The 18,194-nt window shown below is 38.3% G+C and overlaps 1 protein-coding gene across 1 annotated transcript in view; it reads right to left on the bottom strand.

The window, feature by feature from the left end:
- Positions 1-18,194, bottom strand: part of ITGB8 (integrin, beta 8) — a 96,901-nt gene that overhangs the window by 62,633 nt on the left and 16,074 nt on the right. The window lies entirely within an intron of this gene.

Genomic DNA, 18,194 nt, shown 5'->3' with positions numbered 1-18,194 from the left:
CCTCAATCTCAACATGTAAATATGTATTGAGTCATAGTGAATGAAGTTTCTGTGAAACAATCTTAATGGACATACAGAGTAGTTCACTTGGTAATTCTGACTGCATTAATATTGATTATTTTGACTTGAAGGATATCAGAACCAGATAAAATGGCATGATTCATCATTTTAGAAGTAAAATGGCAAAAATGAATGAGTTGTTTTAGTTAACCTAATTTAATTTCTGTGACTGAACCACTTTAATATCATGACCAATTCACTTTTGCATAGATACCCACACTTTTCTATTGGGTGTTAATAACATAGTTGAGCTGGGATACTGTTTACCTTTATCCTTCTAGCCACCTACTACTTAGATCATTAAAAAGAGACTCATCACTATAAATTTAAATACCTAAAATATAATAAAGAGTGAGTCATAAGTTATTTTATCATAAGGTTTTATTGGAACAATTACATGCTTCCTATATTTCATCCTTTACTATGAAATGTAGTAAAATGTAGGGAAATCACAGCACTCTACCCATTACTTCAGACACACAGTACATATCATAGATATCTTGGTTCTAAGCAATCCAGGTGGAGTAAAAACCATATAAGCAAATAATAAAATACAGAGTGATAGGTGTAACAAAATATCACCAATGCACTATGGGAATATAGTGAGGAACTTCTCTCTCTGCTTAGAGGGGAGAGCAGGGGTCGGAGAAGAGGGCAAGTTACATAGCATGTCTCTTTGCCATCTCAATTTGTTTCTTCTCATTTGTGTTTATCTCTGTTTTAAACATGTAATAGGCATGAAAAAAAGACTGTGTGTGCCCAGTCACACACGTAAGTGGATAGAACCTACAAAATCTCTATCTGTCCCCGTCTAATTGGTTTCTTCTTTTCTTCTCTCGCAATTTGCCCCAACATTCTAGAATCTTCTGACTTGGAGGTGGTGTGGGATGGGCATTGGCAGTGAAGAGAGAGAGGAATACAGGAGAGTAAACACAGCAGAGAGGTGCTAACCTGGAGTGGTAGTGAGCATTCTTTCCTGTATTTTCCCAGACATCCATGAGTTAAGCTAAAAACATTTTCTCCTAGTGTCTCATTGTTCTATTACCCCTCTCTATGTCCCCTTCATCCTTTTTCCTTGAGTTTATATCAGCTTTTAAAATACACTATCCAAAACATCTTCCCTGATTTAGATGCACTGGCCTAGAATTTTCTTTACTAGTCTAGAATTCCAGAGACTAAAAAAAATAACTAATATTTGGGCTCTCTTTACTATGAGTGTGGTTTCCAACTATGAAGACTCCATAACCTAAAAACTTTTCATTTGGCTTATCCTCCAAAACTGTAAAGCCTGCTTATTTCCAAAGTATTTAGGAGAGGAGTGACCTTTTTAGTTTTGTCCCCAGAATGGAAGTCAGTTTAGGTTTATAAATCAAGCACATTTGCAGACCTAACTTGACCTTTACCAACTCTTAGGTTTGACCCTTGGAAGAAAAGCTATGACCAACCTAGACAGCATATTAAGAAGCAGAGACATTCCTTTACCAACAAAGGTCTATCTAGTCAAAGCTATGGTTTTTCCAGTAGTCATGTATGGATGAGAGAGTGAGACTATAAAGAAAGCTGAGAACTGAAGAATTGATGCTTTTGAACTGTGGTGTTGGAGAAGACTCCTGAGAGTCTCTTGGACAGCAAGGAGATCCAACCAGTCAATCCTAAAGGAAATCAGTCCTGAGTATTCATTGGAAGGACTGATGCTAAAAGCTGAAACGCCAATACTTTGGCCACCTGATGTGAAGAACCGACTCATTGGAAAAGACCCTGATGGTGGGAAAGATTGAAGGCAGGAAGAGAAGGGGACGACAGAGGATGAGATGGTTGGATGGCATCACCAACGCAATGGACATGAGTTTGAGTGATCTCCAGGAGTTGGTGATGGACAGGGAGGCCTGGTGTGCTGCAGTCCATGGGGTCGCAAAGAGTAGGGCACAACTGAGCGACTGAACTGAACTGAAGCTTGACACAACTGGAAGATGGAATTAAGCCTATTTCAGATCAGATTTGACCATGCATTTCATTTAATCGGTGAGACTTTTGCTCTGGCAGTGAAGACCGCAGTCTCCTAGAAGGGAAACTGCAGATTCTTTGATTCTGGTCTTTGTTTCTAATAGTTGTCTGACTCTGTCTTAAGTTAACACAGTTCAAGTTCAAGTCAGGCTGTTACTTCTATAGCACATGTAGTAAATAATGAATTTATACGCAAACATCTGTTGTCTCTGAATTTTGCTTTCTGACTGTTTTGTTTCAAAAGTTCTAATGCCAACTTCTGTTTTCAAACTTTGTCACCTAAGGATGATGACCAAGAGAGACAGAAACTTTGGTTCTATTAATATTTCCTAGGTTCCAAGGCTAACATCAGAGTCTACCTAATTACAGGAAAAATGATCCTATATATGGATATAAAGGAGGTGGGCCTTCTGGTTCTCCAGAACTGGATTAAGGCCATAAATTGAACTCCACGGGAATAGTGTCAAATATTACTGCAGCTGCTGCTGCTGCTGCTAAGTCGCTTCAGTCATGTCCGACTCTGTGCGACCCCATAGACGGCAGCCCACCAGGCTCCCCTGTCCCTGGGATTCTCCAGGCAAGAACACTGGAGTGGGTTGCCATTTCCTTCTCCAATGCAAGAAAGTGGAAAGTGAAAGTGAAGCCGCTCAGTCATGTCCGACTGTTAGCGACCCCATGGACTACAGCCCACCAGGCTCCTAGAGAGTATCATAGTTAGACTTTAGAGAAGACGAGTCAATACACTTTGGTAAGCATAATTTTACGGATTTCCTTTTTAATTTTAAAGTACGCAAGTAAGTTAATACCTAACATAATATTATCATATTAGTTAGCAGTTGTTTATACTGAATGGTCTTGCTACTATGTGGGCTATTAGACACCAAGTGTTAGGAGTTTGTGTGTGTGTGTGATCAGTCTCCACATCTTCTCAGTTTATTCCCATCCCTGAGTCAGCATCACAGGAAGGCTGCTTTCCAGCAAAAGTCTCCTAGCAGCCTTCAGAGCTGACACCTCATTAGAGGGTGTGCTTGAGCAGTTCTTCCCCCTCCTCTATGGTAGTGGTGGCTACTTATCCAGGTATTTGTCCAGTTATGTGGTTTTAATCACCTTGTTGTTTATGTTCCAATACTCTGTTCCAATTAAGGATTTTTAATGGACTCTAATTAAATTCTTAAGCCAGTGGAAACAGAATAATAATATCATAAACCACATATCCTCAGAACTCTCTTTTGTGTCCATTTGTTTTAGGCCTAAGTGCCTTACAAACCCTATTTTATTAGAAAGTGTGCTGCCATGACAGAAATGAATAAAGGATTTAACATCATACTGTCAGTAACTGCATACATTCTGAATAAGTCAAATTCCTTGATCTATGAGCATGAGTCGGAGAAGGCAATGGCACCCTACTCCAGTACTCTTGCCTGGAAAATCCCATGGACAGAGGAGCCTGGTAGGCTGCAGTCCATGGGGTCGCGAAGAGTCGGACACGACTGAGCGACTTCCCTTTCACTTTTCACTTTCATGCATTGGAGAAGGAAATGGCAACCCACTCCAGTGTTCTTGCCTGGAGAATTCCAGGGATAGGGGAGCCTGGTGGGCTGCTGTTTATTGGGTCGCACAGAGTGGGACAACTGAAGCAACTTAGCAGCAGCAGCAGCAGCAGCAGCAGCATGAGCATGAGTGGAAAGTCTTACTTTTTCTCATCATGTTACGCCTGGAGGTGACAGATGTGATGAGGTAGCATGGTTAATTGGTTACTGCGAACAAACTACCAGATTTCCATAGCACTACCATTTAGCAGCTATGTGCCCTTAAGCTAGTTACCTAAATTCTCTGAGGCTCCATTTCTTCCACTGTAACATGGGGCTAACTTTACCTGTATCAAAATACTTATATGAGATGCATCACAAGTACAAGCATGCCAGGAATAGTGCTTGGCAAATATTAGGCACTCAATAAAGGGATTATTGTAATGTTATTATAATAAATTATATGTGTGTATATATATATATACAGATGTATATATTTATACATATATATTTATATGTTTGCATACACACATCTGTGTAGGGTTTCCCTGGTAGCTTAGGCGGTAAAGAATCTGCCTGCAATGCAGGAGAGCCAGGTTCGATCTCTGGGTCAGGAAGATCCCCAGAGAAGGAAATGGCAATCCAGTCCAGTATTCTTGCCTGGAAAATTCCATGGACAGAGGAGCCTGGTGGGCTATAATACATGGGGTCACAGAGTCAGACACGACTGAGCGACTAATGGATACACATACATCTGTGTATATATGTTTAGTTCTGCTTTCAAAAAAAAAAAAAATGAAGGCATTGTGTGTCTTTAAGTTTGTTTAAAATGTAACTGGTTTTCTTTAAAATGAAAGTCCTGGACTTCCCTGGTGGTCCAGTGGTTAAGAATCCACCTGCCAGTGCAGAGGATATGGGTTCAATCCCTGGCCCAGGAAGATTCCACATGCCACAGGGCAACTAAGCCCATGTGCCTCAACTACTGAAGCCCATGCACTCTGGAGCCCATGCTCCCCAGTAAGCCACCTCGGTGAGAAGCCCATGCACTGCAACTAGAGAGTAACCCCTGCTTGCCACAACTACAGAAAAACTGAGCAATTTAGTCAAATATATGCATATCAGTCCAATCTATTACAATACAATTTGGCATGACTCTAATTGGATTTCTGAAAATCTCTTAGAACACCTTCATTTTGTTCAAATTTTAAAAAGTGAACATTGACTTAATCTGAATAATTTTTGAATCATTTCCCAGAATTAAGTGTTTAGGATACATGTGAAGAAAGCCTCCGTAACTGTCTGTCATGAACTGTAATAAATAGTAATCATCAATAGGATAAAGTACACAAAATCAAGAAATTACATGCTCATGACACTCATTTATGTGTTTTGTTTTAAATGATATGTTTATTAATATTATTTTGAGAATGTTTAATTTATAGAAGTAAAAAAGAGGAAGAATCTGGACCAGGAAAAAATAACCTAAAGACAGTAGAAATTTCAGTGTTTAACTTGGGATCTTTCCATAAATCAAATGATCAGATCAAGTGGAAGTTTAGGAAACATTTTTGTGCTCTAAAGTCTAGACCACAGAATTTCAACAAAATTCAAAGGATGTCCATAGTTATCTGAAATAAGGAACAATGAAAACTAATAAAGATTATTGTACTTGTTATCTAGAATTAATCATTTTAGATTCTCCTGTTACTTTTAGATAGAATAATTTGTGAAAAATGCATAAGTGCATTTTTTCTTGATTGCATTTACTATACAAATTAAATTAAACTTGGGTAATTATATAAAACTGCTTCCTTTAAAAAAAACAAATCATATTATAATGGATATGTATTCTACTTTGATAACAGTCAAAACTAGGCAAACTGAGCACACACAATAAAGTTTGTAATATAACTTCAGAGTTTCTTTGTTCTCGATGTATATCATAGTCATGTAAATGTTAGATATTTTTGAAATATATTACCTGATTACGGAAAGCTCTCACGTACATGAAATTTAATGTACTATCATTTGATATAAAAATGAAAACAAAGAAATAGATTTGTGCTCTAGTCATTTGCAATTATCTGGTTATTCCAAGTTTTGATTGAGAACTGTTTACTAAAGGCCCCTCAAAAAATATAGACAGGGAGGAGGTGATTTATGACTCTTCCTTAGAAAATCAGGCACAGCAAACAAACCACCAAAGTCACAGTTAATTTTTTTTTTTCACTGTTAAATTTTAATAAGGATTAAGTAAAGAGGCAACAGAGAAAAGATGGAAATGTGGGAAGCTCTTTGGAAAAGATGGATCTGGGTAGGGAAGCTGGGTAAAGCTTAGAAATATATTACAAGGAAGTTAGTGCCTGAGGCAGTATCTCAAAAGAGGGAGAGCAAGGAAGTAATACAGCCATTGGTATTTCTCTTTTTCCTCATTTGTTCCTTGGGAGTTCACATATATAATACAAAATTGAATTGCTCATTTGCTTAGCAAATATGTTGGTGCAAAGTCTGATCTCAGCCTAATCCCACCCAGAAGTCATAGCAAATTGATACCACAGTGTTTTTCCACCTTGAGGCAAAGGTGGTCTGACTTTTATACCCTCATACCAGTCATTCATTGGTTTCAGGCAGCCTGGAGGGCATAGGAAGGAGACAGGGTGGATTAAAGTCCCATTTATCTTTGAGCCATGTGGGTCACTTCGGTGGAAGCCAATTCTGAGAAGGTGGCATTTGGAGCCATTAACAGCCAAAACTCAAAGTAGCTAGGGATGGTGTGCTAGCCTATAAAAGGACTCTGAGTGGGGTGCCATCAATATCTCCTATAATGATGTACCCTAAATAGCAATAAATAATTAGAATAGCAGGCAGAAGACAGCTCTTTGCCTGCCTGGTTCTTTACTAACAGTATCCTAGTTTTGCTGAATATGGCATTGAGAAGATCTGGATCACCACCTTTTCCAGCCTCTCTTATGTGGTCATATGATTAGTTCTGATGACTAGGATGATGAGGCAGAAGTTGCTGAATGGGGGTTCTGTCAGAGTTCCTCAAAAAAGAGGGCTGATTCAGCTGGAAGGCCCCTTTTGCCTTATGCCTGTCTTCCTTCTTCCTGCCTAGAACATAGATGTGATGTCCCGAGCAGCAGCAGCAATCTTCAGATTTGAGGTAACCTTTCTCATGACAGCCACAGTCTGTCTGTCTCATGACAGACAGACAGATAGTAAAGTTTGCAAAAATAAAGGATCCCAAGCTGCTCATCTCTGTGGAGTTGCTCCCCTCTTTCCGGGTTGTCTCTCAGGACTGTTTCTGACATTAACAGGAAAATTCACACCAATCTTACTTAAGTCACTGTTTGTAAAGGCCACTAGCAGATAAACACAGTGCCTAAGATAATTTTTCATCTGTTTCAAAGGATAAATTAATAAGATATTCATAGCAGCATCATTTACAGTCGCCTAGATATGGAAGCAATGTAAGTGTCCATCAATGGATGAATGGATTTAGAAACTGTGTTAGTTGTTTAGTCATGTCCAACTTTTGCAGTCCCATGGACTGTATAGCCTGCCAGCCTCTTCTGTCCATGAGATTTTCCAGACAAGAATACTGGAGTGGTTGTCATTTCCTTCTCCAGGGGATTTTTCTGACCCCAGGATTGAACCTGAGTCTCCTGCACTGCAGGCAGATTCTTTACCAACTGAGCTACCAGGGAAACCTATATATATGTATAAATATTCAATTTATATATTTATATATGTTATATATATTTATATATGTTATATACATATATGGTTATATATGTAACACATCTTCTATATCTTCTGTTATATACAATGGAATATTACTCAGCCATAAAGAAGAGTAAAATTTTGCTATTTGCAACAACATGGATGAATTGAAGAGTATTATGCTAAGTGAAATAAGTCAGAGAAACATAAATACTGTATGATATAATTTATATGTGGTATATATAAAATAAAACAAACCAGTGAATATAACGAAAAGGAAAGAGACTCAGAGATATAGAGAAAAAAACTAGTAGTTACCAGTGGGGAGAAAGAAGCGGGGAAGGAGCAAGATATAGTTAGGGGAATAAGAGGTACAAATTATTATATTTAAAAAAAAAACTACAAGGATATATTGTATCACACAGGGAATATAGCCAATATTTTACAGTACCTATAAATGAAGTATAACATTTAAAATTGTAAATCACTATGTTGTATATCAGAAAATTGCAATATTATACATCAACTATATATCAATGAAAAAAATAAGAGAAAGATGAGCAGAATTAATGTAAATACTCTTTTAGAAATGTTAAGCATAGCATTAAAAAAACAGATCATCTATCATAAAGAGACTGAATTTTAATGTTTTGCTTTACCTTGGAAAAGTAAACCTACTAGACTGTCAGTTCCTAGAAAACAGGTGATTATATTTGTTTTCTTTCTTTCCTCAGTGTGTGAGCCTAGCACCTGGTACACACTTAATAAATGTGTGATGAGGCATTGCAGGCAGATTCTTTACCAGCTGAGCTACCAGGGACGCCCGAATAATTGATATTCTAAATTGAGTTTATCTATTTAATTTCTGAAGTCTTTCTAGCTCTGATTATTTGCATTTTAAAATAATCTTTCTTTCACAAACATATTTTTGCAATATAACTATGTTTACTTAATATTTCACATCTGAATGAACTTATGTTGATGTTTCCAAATGTGAAAAAAAAACAAATATACCTATAGTGACAAATTTCTTTTCCTTACATTGGTCTTCTGATAATATTTCTGCTGATTTTTTTAAAAGCAAGGTTACTTTCTTTCTAAAGAACTTTGAAAATGTGATGAAATGAGTTTTGTTGTTGTTATTTAGTCACTAAGTCCTGTTTGACTCTTTGTGACCCCATACACTGCGGCCCACAAGGCTCTTCAGTCCATGATTTCCCGGGCTAGAATACTGGAGTGGATTGCCATTTCCTCCTCCGGGGATCTTCCCAATGGAATGATACTGAATTGAAATAGCACTTTTGAATGCTACCATTATCAGATGCAAAACTATCAAATTCACTTGCCTTCTTTCTCTTTTTTAAAAAATTATTTATTTATTTTTGGCTGTGCTGGTTCTTCATTGCTGTCTGGGCTTTCGCTAGTTGCAGAGAACAGGGGCTGCTCTCTAGGTGCTGTGAGCAGGCTTCTCATTGTGGCAGCTTCTCTTATTGCAGAGAAGCTCTAGGGCGCATGGGCTTCAGTTTGCAGCACATGGGCTCAGTAGTTGGGGCTCCTGGTCTCTAGAAAGTGAAAGTGAAAGCAAAAGTCACTCAGTCTGCTGCTTTGTGATCCCATGGACTATACTGTCCATGGCATTCTCTAGGCCAGAATACTGGAGTGGGTAGCCTTTCCCTTCTCTGAGGATCTTCCCAACCCAGGGACTGAATCCAGGTCTCCTGCATTGCAGGTGGATTCTTTACCTGCTGAGCCATATGGGAAGCCCAAGAATACTGGATTGGGTAGCCTATCCCTTCTCCAGTGGATCTTCCCAACCCAGGAATCAAACTGGGATCTCCTGCATTGCAGGTGGATTCTTTACCAACTGAACTATCAGGGTCTCTAGAGCGCAGGATAAGTAGTTGCTCCAAGGGATGTGGGATCTTCCTGCATCAGGGATCGAACCCGTGTACCCTGCACTGGCAGGTGGATTTTGTTTTTACCACTGAACACCAGGGAGGCCTTTATTTTATTTTTCTTATTGTTCAGATCTAAATCAAATTCCATTTTCAGCAAATGTTCTTTGCCCCTGTGAGATTGAGTAACTTCTTACTAAGCAGAACTTCCTTATAATGCAAATGTTAGGAAATAGCACTAGTATGTTTTCTTCTCATTAACTAGGTTTATTAGGCTTTTATTATATATAATCCTTGTTTCAGGGACAAATTTCAACCCTCCTTGTTACACAGCAAAAAATATCATGTGAATACAACACAGTTTTTATGCTAGCACAAAAATTTTTGGAGCATAAATGGAGAAAATAAAGCCACTTTAAACACTGGGCAGGTTAAGAAATGTTAGGGCAATACTTCACATTCCATTAGTCTGCCCTGCCCTGTTTGGGGCAATCCCAACATGAGTCAGTATTTAAAGTGTGCTGGAATGACAGAAATCAAAACCCTAATTCATGATGGAATTTACAAGAACCATTGTGAAGCCATTGATGGCACTCATTTGTGTTGAAATGGGCACAGCAAGAAGGCTAATCTGGAGGGGTCATATCAAAACTTTTATTGTGGCTCATTTATATACATTTTAACCACCTTTGCTTTGAAAAGTTCTGATTGCAGACCACTTTGGGTGATGTATAACTTACACTCTACACCAGAGTACCTTTTAACTTGAAAGGGGGAACTATTAATTACACTGGTGAAACAGGTGTAAACTGAAACTCCTTAGGCAAGCTGAGGCCTCAGGTCATCTTAAATGCACAGTTGTTTTGTGCATAGAACAAGAAATAATAACAAAACACAAGGCAATTCATGCTCAGGTGACAGAAAATGTAAAAGGAGAATTAAAACACCATGAATTATTATTAAAGGAATCTCTTCACATTGAGGAAGATCCATCAGGTTTGAAGGATAGGTAACATACAGAAATCTGGCTGAAAATTTGTTTGTTTTTTTAGATATCTTCTTTGAAATGGCAAGAAGATGAAAGACTATAAAGAATATTTGTCAATTTCATTTGAAAATGACTTTGCAGTTCATATTATTTCCTAAACAGTGAATATTCTTTTGGTGGGCTACACAGGTATCCAACATAAAACAAGATAGTTCCTGAAGAGGCTCAAATCCAGTTTTGCATTTGCTTCTTTGCCTGTGTATATCAGTTTGTCTTCTGACATTCACTCACCTGGTGAGAATTTGTGACAACGCGAGGGAAACTCAGAAAGAAAGGTGAGGGACAAAAACACAGCCTATCTCAGTATGGCTTTCCTATTTCACACTTGGAACTTGAAAAAAGATGAAAATCTCAAGATTCAAGGAGGGCTCCAGAGGCCCCTCTGAAACAAATTCTGGTTAAAGCTGCATTTGTCTAACTTGGAAAAGCAATATTAGTCATGTGCTTTGTGTCTTGTTTTAACTGGAACTTTTCCATACATTCCAACTGTCCTATTTATGAGGCACACTCCCTTTTTATAAAAGCCAAAATATTCACCGGTTTCCCACTCTGTTCCTCTAAATAATGTTTTTTAATCTAGCACACTAGAGTTCTAGGGGTTTTTCCTCTCCAACTCTTGGCATGCATGAATTTCCTTTCTCCTACCTAAAAAAAAAAAAAAAATCAAGTACTATTCATTTCTTAGTTAAGGAGGTAAAGAAAAATGCCAAAGGATAATAGGAATACATTTTTTTCATTATATCTTTTAATCTTGAAGTCATGTTGCAGGTGTGCATTTGATTAGAGCAGCAGAGAAACACTGTATTGTAAAGAATTTTGTTTTAAATAAAAAAAATAAATTAAAACTCAAAGAGTGAGCTTTAGCTCATTCAGCATTTGGTTTTCCTGTAATTACATTTCGGAGACCAAAAAGGTATCTATAATTGACTCTGCCACTTGAAAATCTGCTCTTGTATATACAATAGGATAAAATAAGGGGGAAAACTCCAAATATTTATTAAGTGATTATTCTCTCTTGGGCCCTGTACCAAACACTTCATATGTATTATCTCACTAAAAATTTATAAAAGTCTTATGGAGAAAGCACTGTTATACCCATTTTAAAGAAGAGGAACTAAGGTAAAGTCTCATTTCAAAGTCACATAACTAGAAAGCCCAGAGAACAAGTGTGAATCCAATTCTGACTACAGAGTCTTTTCTCTTAAATGTTGTCCTATATTGAATATAAGAAAACATAAAGAAAGACAATTATACCAAAGTATGATTTTAAAACCCTTGTTAATTAGTACTATTATTAATTCTTAAGTGATGACTCAATAATAATTCCCATGTAGCTGAAGACAGTTCTTTCATATTAGTAGCATGTCATTACTTTTCCTATCATCAATCCAACTCTGGAGATGAGGATGTTAGATTCTCCCCAGTAGAATTATTTTCTGTCCTCAGTGCCAAAGACTTCCCTGAGTACTTCGGTGCCCTTTTCAAAATTCATTTTATTTCTATGCACAAGGAAACTTTGAGTTTTAACACCAGAGCCTCAGCTTGAATGTCTTTCCATGTGCCTGAATCAGATTGGTTGGCACTTTTTCAGCAAAGGGGAGAGCTTCTCCTTTTACAACTGTGTTTCCCCAATCTCTTGCCAGGGGACAGTTCTGGGCTGCATTCTAATTAGGCAGAAGCACTTGAAATGGTGTTTGCAGTTGCAGTTTCCATTTGTGAATTTCCATTTCTACCCTGGAAGCCAAATCTGGAACAGGGAAGCAGGCAACTTGTTCTTGCCCTAATTGGCTATTCTCAGACCTTAGCTTCATAATTTAACTTTGCTGAGGTTTTGCTTCCTTGCTGATGAAGTAGGGAAACTGCTCCTCCTCTTAAATGCTGTATTCATCCACTATATTGTGAAAACACTTTAAAAAGTGGAGTATGAATTTAAATGATATGATTAGCAGAAAACTCTCGCTTTATAGCATGTACATTCCTGTTAGTTTGTGGGGACATTTTAAGATCAATTTATAATATGAAAGGTGTATTTTTAAAGGTCATCTAAAACCCTATATGTTAGATACATTAGTTACTCATCAGTTGGCTGTAACACAGAATCACTTATTCTTTTATATTTTAACTTTGTCAGCAAAGAAGCACAAACAAATTTTGGCTGGGATGAAACCGTTCTGTATGTTGTTTCCAGTGTTAGTTCGGCAGGTCTATACATAACTCAAAAACTGTTCAGTTGGCACTTTAAATGATATAAATTTTATCAGTAAGGTTGACTTATTGATGTAAATTTTGTCAAGTTTAAGATTAATATTGTAAATTAAATTTGATGGAGTATTATTTGTTAGATAAAGGACAATCATAGCACAATGGGGAAATAGATTCCTTTCTTGAGAATACATATAAAAATATTAAATTACTTTATGTGATTTTTAAAAAGTATGTCAGTGGCACATTATGTAAATCTTTTGGCTTACAGATCAATTTAATCAATGAATTAACTAAAGTCATTTATCCCTATACTGTATTTACCTGGCTTATATAACTTCTGTTCAGATCAAGGGGTGAATTATTGTAACACTCCTTCAAATGGATTGAGCTCAGCTGTGAGATGATAAAATAGTTTTAAAATTCAAAAATTATTTTTTATATTTTAATTAGAATTTCTTGTAAGCCTTCAGCAGCATGAAAAACTGAAAGGAGTGGGTACTAACACCAAGTGTAAGATTAAGTATCTTAGTAATTAGTACTAATATTATTGCTTAGTATTAGTAATTAGTATTAGTTTCTACTATAGTTTGACATACACATTAGTAATAATATATTCTGTTCTCTACAGTAAAATCTCTTTTACGTTTTAGCTAAAGATGATTCTAAATACTTCAGTGTCTCTTATAATATTCATTTTACTTTTCGACTGAGGCAAAGAAAATTCTGATTTATGATTTAAAATTTTCACCTAGCTCTATCTTGTAGGAATGAAATTTAATATTTTATAGTCTTTAAATTACTGAAATGATTTCAGTTAATTGCCCAATTTACTTCCATGGGCTGGACTTTGACTAGGTACTTCTTTATACATGTGTATCAATGATCAGTGCTTCACCTCATAATCTTCAAGGTGTACTTTCCAAGGACAAGGATATTTTCTTAAAAAACCACCAAGAGTTGGGGAATTCAGGACATTTTATATTAATAGTCTAACATGAACTGTAGTACGTATTGTGCTTTGAAATTCTCACTCCATAGTCTCCATATTTCCCCAAATGGCGCAGCTATTGCTTTCGCTTTGTCAATACTCAGCTTTGTTAGAATTTATCATTCTTCAGGGGGCTTTCCTGGTGGCTCAGATGATAAAGAATATGCCTGCAAAGCAGGAGACCCAGATTTGAGTCAGGAAGATCCCCTGGAGAAGGAAATGGCAACTCACTCCAGTATTGTTGCCTAGAGAATTCCATGATTCTTTGGGTAAATCTTCAACCAACACCTTAATCTTGCTCTTACTATTTGTAGGGTTCTCCCCCCAATTCCTCACCTCCCTGCCTCCCAAGATGTATCAACTTCTATTCTTTCCAAGCTCACAGCTCTTATTTAATATGCCCCTCCCAATCTTTGTTATCATCACCAGGCACTTTTCTAAAGTTTACAATGTGTTCATGATCTTGCTCATGATTTTCAGCTTACCCAAATCCATAAAATCACCCATATCACTCTCACTACCTCCACCTTAGACAGAATTGTTGGGAATCCCCGAGGTCCAGGACTGCAGCAGGGAACTCTCACAAGCTATTGAGGCCAATGGATCATGAAACCATGAGTGAGTTATTAGACCCAAAGACCAAAAGAAGTAAGATAAAGGACAAATTCAGGAGGAGCCAGAGGATGAGACAGAAGGCAGGCTCCTGAACCAAGAATTCTAAACATAAAGTTGAAAATACACAGAAGTAGTGTTTATGTGGAAAAGGCAATGGCAACCCACTCCAGTACTCTTGCCTGGCAAATCCCATGGACGGAGGAGCCTGATAGGCTGCAGTCCATGGGGTCGTTAGGAGTTGCACACAACTGAAGTGACTTAGCAGCAGCAGCAGCAGCAGTAGCAGTGTATATGCATCCCCTAAGCAACAACTTATATCAGCATCTGAAGCTGTTTTTGTGGGGCACTGTTCCTTCCAAATTTCTTTCTCACCTACTTATATGCAGAGTACATCATGAGAAATGCTGGACTGGAAGAAGCACAAGCTGGAATCAAGATTGCTGGGGAGAATATCAATAACCTCAGATATGCAGATGACACCACCCTTATGGCAGAAAGTGAAGAGGAACTCAAAAGCCTCTTCATGAAGGTGAAAGAGGAGAGTGAAAAAGTTGGCCTAAAACTCAACATTCAGAAAATGAAGATCATGGCATCTGGTCCCATCACTTCATGGGAAATAGATGGGGAAGCAGTGGAAACAGTGTCAGACTTTATTTTTTTGGGCTCCAAAATCACTGCAGATGGTGACTGCAGCCATGAAATTAAAAGACACTTACTCCTTGGAAGGAAAGTTATAACCAACCTAGATAGCATATTGAAAAGCAGAGACATTACTTTGCCAACAAAGGTCCGTCTAGTCAAGGCTATGGCTTTTCCAGTGGTCATGTATGGACGTGAGAGTTGGACTGTGAAGAAAGCTGAGCACTGGAGAATTGATGCTTTTGAACCGTGATGTTGGAGAAGACTCTTGAGAGTCCCTTGGACTGCAAGGAGATCCAACCAGTCCATTCTGAAGGAGATCAGCCCTGGGATTTCTTTGGAAGGAGTGATGCTAAAGCTGGAACTCCAGTACTTCAGCCACCTCATGTGAAGAGTTGACTCATTGGAAAAGACTCTGATGCTGGGAGGGATTGGGGGCAGGAGGAGAAGGGGACGACAGAGGATGAGATGGCTGGATGGCATCACTGGCTTGATGGACGTGAGTCTGAGTGAACTCTGGGAGATGGTGATGGACAGGGAGGCCTGGCGTGCTGCGATTCATGGGGTCACAAAGAGTCGGACACGACTGAGCGACTGAACTGAACTGAACTGAACCGAACCCCTAGGCCTTGCTGATTCATCTCTTGTTGACTTTCCATCATAGTTTTTCACGTTCATTATTCTAATTCTTTCTATTCAAATCTGCAAATGCTTCTACCAAGTCCTCATACTTAAGATATGATCCAACCTTACCTTTATATTACCGAGAATACCTAAATTACATTAACTCAAATTTTTTTTGTTCTCTTAAACAGAGACTGACTTACAGTCTTAGACAAAGACTGAAATATACACTGACTTAACAATTTCTGCTAATAACTAAAGACAGTGCAAGTAAATCACATATACCTTTAGAGTAAGAGATACACAGCCTGAATTTGCTTTATGTTGATGAACTTTATGATGGTTTCTAGGAGTACATTGTGCCTGAAAAGGTGAACCATATTTTTTGTAAAACCTAAGTAGTTGAAACCTTCAGTTAATCAAGGCTCTCCACTTTAATTCTCTGCTGAAGCACAGGAAATGTTAAAATTAAGTATTAATATTTAGAAGGGACTTCAACGTTCTCTCTTGCCATCAGGATACACTTAACCTATATCCTGTCTGATTCAGGAGAAGTCAGAAGCCCTGCAACACTAATGACCTTAGATCACCCACATCAGCCCCACATCACTATTTTGTGTTATGTACCGCACTGTTTCTAAGCTCAGCTAAACCACCTGCATGGTATCTTACTTCTCCTCCATTCCCACAGCAACTAGTACAAATGCTACTAGTTTGTATGTATACTAGTATGAGTAGGTGCTCAAACAGTACCTTTTGTTTTGATTTATTGATTGAATGGTAACTTTGAGGCTTCCTCAGATCTCTCAGTCTAAATGATGTACTTACCGAGACAGAAAAGTTTATAAATATATCTTTAAAAGATTTTCAAAAGAAAGCATCAAAATATGAATGACCATGGATTTAATTAAGGTACTACCTTTCACATGCACTGTAGGTAACCAGGGTTTTACTGTAACTGTTTCTCACCTTCTCGTGGGCAGAACTGCTGGTATTATTAAAAGATTTTTTGAGTAGAAGCAAGAGAATGGACAAAGATTTGGTCAAAAGAGGAAAAGACATTATCATCTGGGAACAGAGAGCAGAAAATTCTACTTCTCAAGGAATTTGAAACTGTAAGGATTTGGATGACATTTGTCCATTCATGAATTATTTGCTAATTGTTTAACATCTAATTGTTTAATCATGGCATTTAATCTTCTGTCTTGTAAAGTTTATAGAGTAATGGCAAAAACTAACATATCACACAAGTGTGCTATGAAAAGAACAGGCTGGGTGCAATGGTGGCAAACGATGGGAGGATGTCACCTAAAAGGGAGCCTGGGAAGATCAGTAAAAACTTCCTTCAGGAATTTGCTAGATCCTTTTATTACATGATTACATCTCTATTCTGTCTGGCTCCCAAATATATGTTATCTGTTAGAGATTACAGAGTATTGTTAAGTTGCTACAGAAAGTCAGTCCATTCAGCTGGATCAATTAATGCTGGCAAACAGCAGCATTCCATTCAGAAAAATTAAATCATCCTGCAACACCCCAGGTCTAATCTCTGAACCCATCTGTTTTTCACTCAGTTTCCCATGGACCTCATGTCTCACCCCTTTCACGTTCAACATTTGTGCTTCTGCTAAAGACTCCCAAGCTACCTGTTAAAATATATGTGCTTGTAGTTAGTTGCTCAGTCGTTTGTCTGACTCTTTCTGACCCCATGGACTGTAGCCGGCCAGGCTTCTGTCTGGAGTGGGTCGCCAGGCCCTCCACCAGGGGATCTTCCCAACCCAGGGATCAAACCCAGGTCTCCCACATTGCAAGTGTATTCTGTACCATCTGAGCCACCAGGGAAGCCCTTTTAAATATATAATCAAGTACGATTATTTTTGAATGGTAAATAGGAGCTGCTTCTTCAGCATGACCCAGGCTCCTGAGTGCCTCTCCACCCTGTCAGATCCATTTTTCAGATCCACTGAGTGTGCGGAGATAGGTCAGTTTATCTACCCCTTCTTCCCTGGGAGATTCTGCTCTGTTCCCAAACAAACAACAACCCAACTCCAAACTCTGTTCCTAGGTTTCTTTTTCACATGCAAGTGCACCTGTGGCCATTGTTTCCTTGCCTCCTAAAAAACCTTGAAATACCCAGTTTTCCACCATACTTCACCTTTGCACACCAACAGTTAAAAAGGGAGATGAATGAAAGGCCTTTTTTTTTTTACCAAATATGCCATTTTTAATATCTAAATTAAGTTATATATGTTGTTGATAATGCCCTCTCAGATTCTAGAATTCCTTGCTAGTCTCCCAGTGTTCATGTAGCATCTCCTGTGATCTTTTAGATCAATGGGGGTCACTATATATCTCGGCAACATCCAATAGCCTTCTTTGTATGACCAGCTAATTCAGACTGTTCTCAGGCCACTTATTGTACAGAATCCCCCAAACCTTAGAAAGGTAAATTTGTTCTATTAAGTGTAAAGTTCTTGGTGACCCAAATTCCTTGTAGGTAAGTCATATATAGGAGGGCTGCTATGCTGGAGAGATACTACCAAAGTTTAGGTAATCCCATATTTCTTGGGATTTTTCTGGGTGTTCTGTGCTTGTCAATAAGGGCCTCTAACAAATATCTTAAATTGGATCGACCGGTCAGTAGGTCCTCTACCACTGTGGCAGCTCCATAGGACTCAAAGGCCCAATTCTGGAGTACTCTGAAGCTTGAATTCTTTAACGTAGAGCTAAAAGCATCTACAGGCTCACCCACCTTTTTGCGCTTCACTTTATCTGATGCTGGGAGGGATTGGGGGCAGGAGGAGACGGGGACGACAGAGGATGAGATGGCTGGATGGCATCACTGACTCGATGGATGTGAGTCC

Source organism: Bison bison, unplaced genomic scaffold (assembly GCF_000754665.1).
Source record: "Bison bison bison isolate TAMUID 2011002044 unplaced genomic scaffold, Bison_UMD1.0 scf7180017862274, whole genome shotgun sequence".
In the NCBI taxonomy this organism is placed as follows: domain Eukaryota; kingdom Metazoa; phylum Chordata; class Mammalia; order Artiodactyla; family Bovidae; genus Bison; species Bison bison.
Note: the sequence above shows the minus strand (reverse complement) of the source record. Positions and strands in the feature narration are given on the sequence as shown.